The following is a 6,000-nucleotide window of genomic DNA, read 5'->3' as shown; positions in this document are numbered from 1 at the left end:
TTACAACCCATATACAGAGGCACACAATGTTACCCCATTGCTTTAGTAGATAAATACTGAACAGCAGAAATGTGCTCATCTGTTATCTCCTGGGCCAGGCATGTCCAAACTGTGACCCTCCAGCTGTTGTGAAACTACACATCCCAGCATGCCTTGCCACAGTTGTAGCATTCCCTAATAGTAAGGCATGACGGCACTTGTAGTTTCCCTACAGCTGGAGGGCCACAGTTTGGACATGCCTGTCCTAGGCCATGAGTAAACCTGGAAGCACTACCCCTAAATATACGGCAAGGGCTCACCTTCAGCCTCCAGTTGTCATTAGAGTCCATCTTTCTCCTTCGGGAGACATCAGGGGCCACAGCTTTACTTTGGGTAATAGGAGTGGGAGTGAGCTCCAGCACCCTAGAGGATAACTTTAACTGCCTCCCAGGCAGTCAGGCTCCTCCCCTCCTATACCCCGCCTCCAGGCCACGGACCTCAGTTTTTTCTAGGGTGCTGGCAGGAGCCAGATGCACCCAAAAGAGGGGCTGCTATTTAGCAGCCATAACTTTAATTTTTTTTTTTTATTTATTATTTTTGATCAGAGCAGCAGCGCTGGGGGTCTGAATAGACCCCTGCACTGCTGGCTCCAACACCCGGGTCCGGCGCTGCCTCGCCACCCGCGGGTGGGGACCAGCAGCGGCCCCCGGGCACTGGGGAGCCTGCAGCCACAGCCGGACGCCGGGGACCACAGGCGCCCGCTTCAGAAGAACCGGGACGGCACTGTGAGTAATACACGCTCCCCGCCGGGAGCGTGTGCGATAGCGCACCGAGGCGCATAGAGATGGCTGCTACAGCCGGCGAGGGGTGACCGCCGGCTGTGCTAGCAAGCGGTCGGCTCGCCGCCCGTCCCGCTGGACCACCAGGGAAACTAGTTTGTGGGCAGCAGCGCTGGTATGCGGGGCCGCCCGGCGCGCGCCGGATCCCCGCCATTTTACCAGCGCTGCATGAGGACACCTTCCCTATGGTCATTTGTTAGCAGGGGGAGGAGGCTCCCCCCACATCAGCCCCTCCCCCGGGGACAGTAGGCAGGGAACTGTGCTTGGCGCACAGAGAGTTCCCGCCACTGACATCCCTTCCTGTCTGCCTGGCTGCACGTGAGGAGGGACACGGAGAAGCTCCAGTGCCACCCGAGGTTCCACTCTTTCACTGCCAGGAGGCTTGGGCAAGTCCCCCCTGTACCTCTCCTGCGCGACACAGGTCACAGTTATTGAGTGCTCCAGTCAGCCATAGCTGCTGCAAGAGCCTAGTGCCATTGACTTTCTATTTGCATTGTATGCCTCTGTATGCTTGCTGTATATGTGTACTTATTAACCCAACTAGGTGATTCATCGCGCCCTACGGGCGCTCTTCACACCGTCGTAAGGGGCTGCGCCCCCTTAATTTGTGAACGTTTGTATATGAGAAATATGGTTAGAATTGTATGAAAGATGCCCTGTATTGCAACTTAGGTGTCCGCGAATCGCGGGAGGGGGGGGGTCGCGGAGGGTGCCGCGAATTGCAGGAGGGGGGGTCGCGGGGGGTGCCGCGAATTGCAGGAGGGGGGGGGGTTGTGGGGGGTGGATGCTGTGAATCGCGGGAGGGGAGGGATTGCAGAGAATCGCGGGAGGAGGGTCGCGGGGTGAGTTGCCGCAAATCGCGGGAGGGGGGTTATGGGGGCGGGGGTTGCGGCGAATCATGGTAAGGGGGGTCGCGGGGGGTGTGCCGTGAATCACGGGAGGAAGGGTCACGGGGTGCCGAGAATCGCGGGGTGTGTGTGTGTGCCGTGAATCGCGGGAGTGGGGGTTGCGGGGGGGTGTGACGCGAATCGCCACAAGAAAAAATCAAACACAGAAAGGTCAACACATGTAAATGTTGACATAAGTGTGCCACTTCATTGGTGTCCATGTTGACACATGACAATGAATATGAAAACATTCAAAAAATGAAATAAATCTTCAAAAACTCATGTCAACCTTTTTCATTGTCGACCATAGCCGTGCCAGTGTTTTGCATGTGCCATTTAATCCTGGGGCTGCCGCGAATCGCGGGGGGTGCTGCGATTTGCGGGAGGGGGGGGGGGTTGCGGGGGTGGGTGCCGCGAATCGCGGCAGAGCGGGGTTCATGGGGGTTCCGGTGGGGGGGTTGCCGCGAATTGCGGGAGGGGGGGGGTCGCGTGGGGGGTGCCGGGAATCGCCGGAGGGGGGGTTGCGGGGGGTGTGACGCGAATCGCCACAAGAAAAAAATCAACACAGAAAGGTGAACACATGTAAATGTTGACATAAGTGTGCCACTTCATTGGTGTCCATGTCGACACATGACAATGAATATGAAAATATTCAAAAAATGACAAAAAAATTACAAAAACTCATGTCAACCTTTTTCATTGTCGACCATAGCCATGTCAGTGTTTTCCATGTGCAATTTTAATCTGGAGCTGCCGCGAATCACGGGGGGGGGGTGCCGCGAATTGCGGGAGGGGGGGTCGCGGGGGTGGGTGCCGCGAATCGCGGGAGGGCGGTGTTCACAGGGGTTCCGGTGGGGGGTAGCCGCGAATTGCGGGAGGTGGGGGGTCACGGGGGGTGCCGCGAATCCCGGGAGTGGGGGTTGCGGGGGGGGTGTGATGCGAATCGCCACAAGAAAAAATCAACACAGAAAGGTCAACACATGTAAATGTTGACATAAGTGTGCCACTTCATTGGTGTCCATGTCGACACATGACAATGAATATGAAAAAATTAAAAAAATTAAAAATAAATCTTCAAAAACTCAAGTCAACCTTTTTCATTGTCGACCATAGCCATGTCAGTGTTTTGCATGTGCCATTTAATCCTGGGGCTGCTGCGAATTGCGGGGGGGGGTGCCGCGAATCGCGGGAGGGGGGTCGCAGGGGGGGTGCCGCCAATCGTGCAAGGGGGGGTCGCGGGGGGGTTCTTTTTGCCGCGAATCGCGGGAGGGAGGTCGCGGGGGGTGTTTTTTCCGCAAATCGGGGGGGGGGGGCATGGGGGAGGGTTTGCCGCGATTCGCGGGAGGGGGGGGTCGCGGGGTGGTGGTTATGCCGCGAATTGCGGGAGGGGTCGTGGGGGGGTTCTTTTTGCAGCGAATCGCGGGAGGGGGGGTCGCGGGGGTGTTTTTGCTGCGAATCGCGGTAGGGGGGGTCGCGGGGGAGCGGGTGTTTTTGCCGCGAATCGCGGGAGGGGGGGGCGCGCGCGGGGGGAGGTTTTGCCGCAAATCGCGGGATGGGGGGCGCTCACCTGGTGGCTGTGGAGTAGCAGTGCTGGGCAACATGGGAAGGCAGTGGGTGTCTGGCACTGTCTGTGGGCTCACTGGGCTGGTTCTCTGTCACATACCTCCCAACATGACCCTCTCCAGGAGGGACACAATGCTCTTGTTTCTAGACTTCCCCTTAATGTATGATTGCCATCACCTGTTTTAAACAGGTTAATTTCTCAGAAAGGTGTTCAGCACAGATGAAGGCAATCACACATTAAGAGGAAAGTCCAGGAACAGAGCGTTATAGACACAGACACCCACTTTGAGTGACAGATGTAGCCAAATATATAGGAGATAGCTGCTGCAGTGTATTTGGTGTCTTTTTGTACTCAGCCCTCCTGTACTTACAGTAGTTATGCCGAAGAGCAAGTCCAAAAAGGGGGACGCCCCAGCATTGCTGTCATGCACAGCCTGTAATGCGGGCCTATCTCCCCTGGACTATGTACAGGACGGCGTATGCGCAGGCTGCTACAATGCGCAGGCGCTGCCCACGCCTACGGCCTCCTCTCAGGAGCCTGCTTGGGCCTCATCCCTTGTGCAGATGATGGCGCAGCTAGTTGATAAAGTCTCGGCTGCGCTGCCCCAGCGGTCCATGCCGTCCTTATCTGCAGCGAGTGCAGCCCCCCCAGCATTGGATGCCCAGGGGGAGGGTCCACTGCCCGCAGATACACGCAGGCTTTTAGTTAGAAGACCGTCGCCACTCCGCCCCCTCCTCGGGCAGGATACTGACGATGAGGAGGAGGAGGAGCAAGACGATGTCGATGATGATGACTATGTGGAGGAGGCAGTCGATGACGCCATTGACGTCGCCGCTGACATAGGGGATGCCTGTGTTGGAGAGGACCCCCCGTCTCGCCTTGATGTACCAGGCCTGATTACAGCGGTTAAGAAGGTCCTGCTAGTAGACGACCAGGCTGACCCGCCTGCGGAGTCGGGCCCTATCTTTAAGCGCCCTAAACGCTCCTTCAGTCGCTTTCCCAAGTCCGATAACCTGGACTCGGTCATTAAGGAAGCTTGGGAGGTCCCAAATAGGAAGTTTATCATTCACAAACGTTTCTCCTTCCTCTATCCTCTCCCCCAGGAGGACAGGATCCCCTGGGAGACAGCCCCCAGGGTAGACGCTCATGTGGCAAAACTGGTTAAAGCCTCCTTGTTGCCCATACCTACAGCGTCTCTTAAGGATACGGCGGATAGGAAGTTGGAAAACTTCCTGAAGCTGATATACACCACGGCAGGGGCAGCGGGCAGGCCGGCCCTGGCGTCAGCCTGGGTGGCTATGGCTCTAACTAAATGGACCGCTGCCCTCACAACAGGGGTGTCTGAGGGGGCCCCAGCAGATACCCTTCTGCCGACTATAGAATTGATACATCAGGCTGCCCTCTACTTAGGCGAAGCGGCGCTTGATTCCGCTACTCTCTCCTCCAGGGTGTCAGCTTCAGCAGTGGCTGCTCGCAGATCACTTTGGTTGCGCTCCTGGAAGGCGGACACGGATTCGAAGAGGGCCTTGGAAGCCCTTCCATTCGATGGTTCCCTCTTGTTTGGTCCTGAGCTGGACAGGATGGTGGCTACGGTGGCAGCATCAAAGACTGCCTTCCTACCATCCACCCCGACTACACGGCCCCGGCCGGCCTTTCAGTCCTTTCGGTTTCAGGGCCGTGGTAGAGGACAGTCCTTCTCCTCCAGATCTTCCCAGGGAGGCAGATCCTCCCGTGCTAGGGGCAGACGTCCCTGGGCCACAAGACGCCCTGACCCAAAGCCGGCGGACAAGCCCGCTGCATGACAGGGGGGGCCCCCACCGGGAGGACCCCAGGGTGGGCGGTCGCCTGTTGGAGTTTTCCCCCATCTGGTTGGAATCCACCACAGACGCGTGGGTTCAGGAGGTGGTCTCTCGGGGCTACTCCTTAACTTTTTGGCATCGCCCACCAACATCGTTCTTTTCCACGAGTCTTCCATCAGACCCGGAAAAGCGCAAAGCGCTAGAACTGGCAGTCCAACGTTTGCTTCAAACAGGGGTCATCATACCCGTCCCCTTGTCCCAAAGGGGTTCGGGGTTTTACGCCAGCCTCTTCTTGGTCAGGAAACCAAACGGTTCCTACAGGCCCATTCTCAACCTAAAGAAGCTAAACAAGTTTGTACGGGTCCCAAAGTTCAGGATGGAGACTCTGCGCTCCATTGTCCTGGCCCTTCAGCCAGGAGACTTCATGGCATCCCTGGACATTCAGGATGCGTACTTACACATCCCCATTCGCCCAGAACACCAGCGGTTCCTGCGCTTTGCCATCCTGGACCAACATTTCCAGTTCCGAGCCCTACCATTTGGTCTATCCACTGCTCCCCGGGTGTTCACAAAGGTGATGGCAGTAATGGGCAGCAGTCTGCGCAACCAGGGGATCCGGATACTCCCATATCTGGACGACCTGTTGATTCTTGCTCCGTCTGCAGAACTTCTCCAGGACCACCTGAGGGTGGTAATACAGCTTCTGGAGCGACACGGCTGGATCATCAATTGGGACAAGTCCTCATTGATTCCAGCACAGTCGATGGTTCACCTAGGGGCCAGGTTGGACACCATCCATCAGAGGATCTACCTGCCGGAGGACCGTCGTCTGATTCTACAGTCCAGAGTCCGTCGGCTCCTCCATCCTTGACGGGTGTCCATACATGCCTGCATGAAGGTACTGGGTTCCATGGTGTCGACTTTCGACATGG

Source organism: Crinia signifera, chromosome 4 (assembly GCF_055691185.1).
Source record: "Crinia signifera chromosome 4, ASM5569118v1, whole genome shotgun sequence".
NCBI classification, from domain to species: Eukaryota; Metazoa; Chordata; class Amphibia; order Anura; family Myobatrachidae; genus Crinia; species Crinia signifera.
This window is presented reverse-complemented; position numbering follows the sequence as displayed.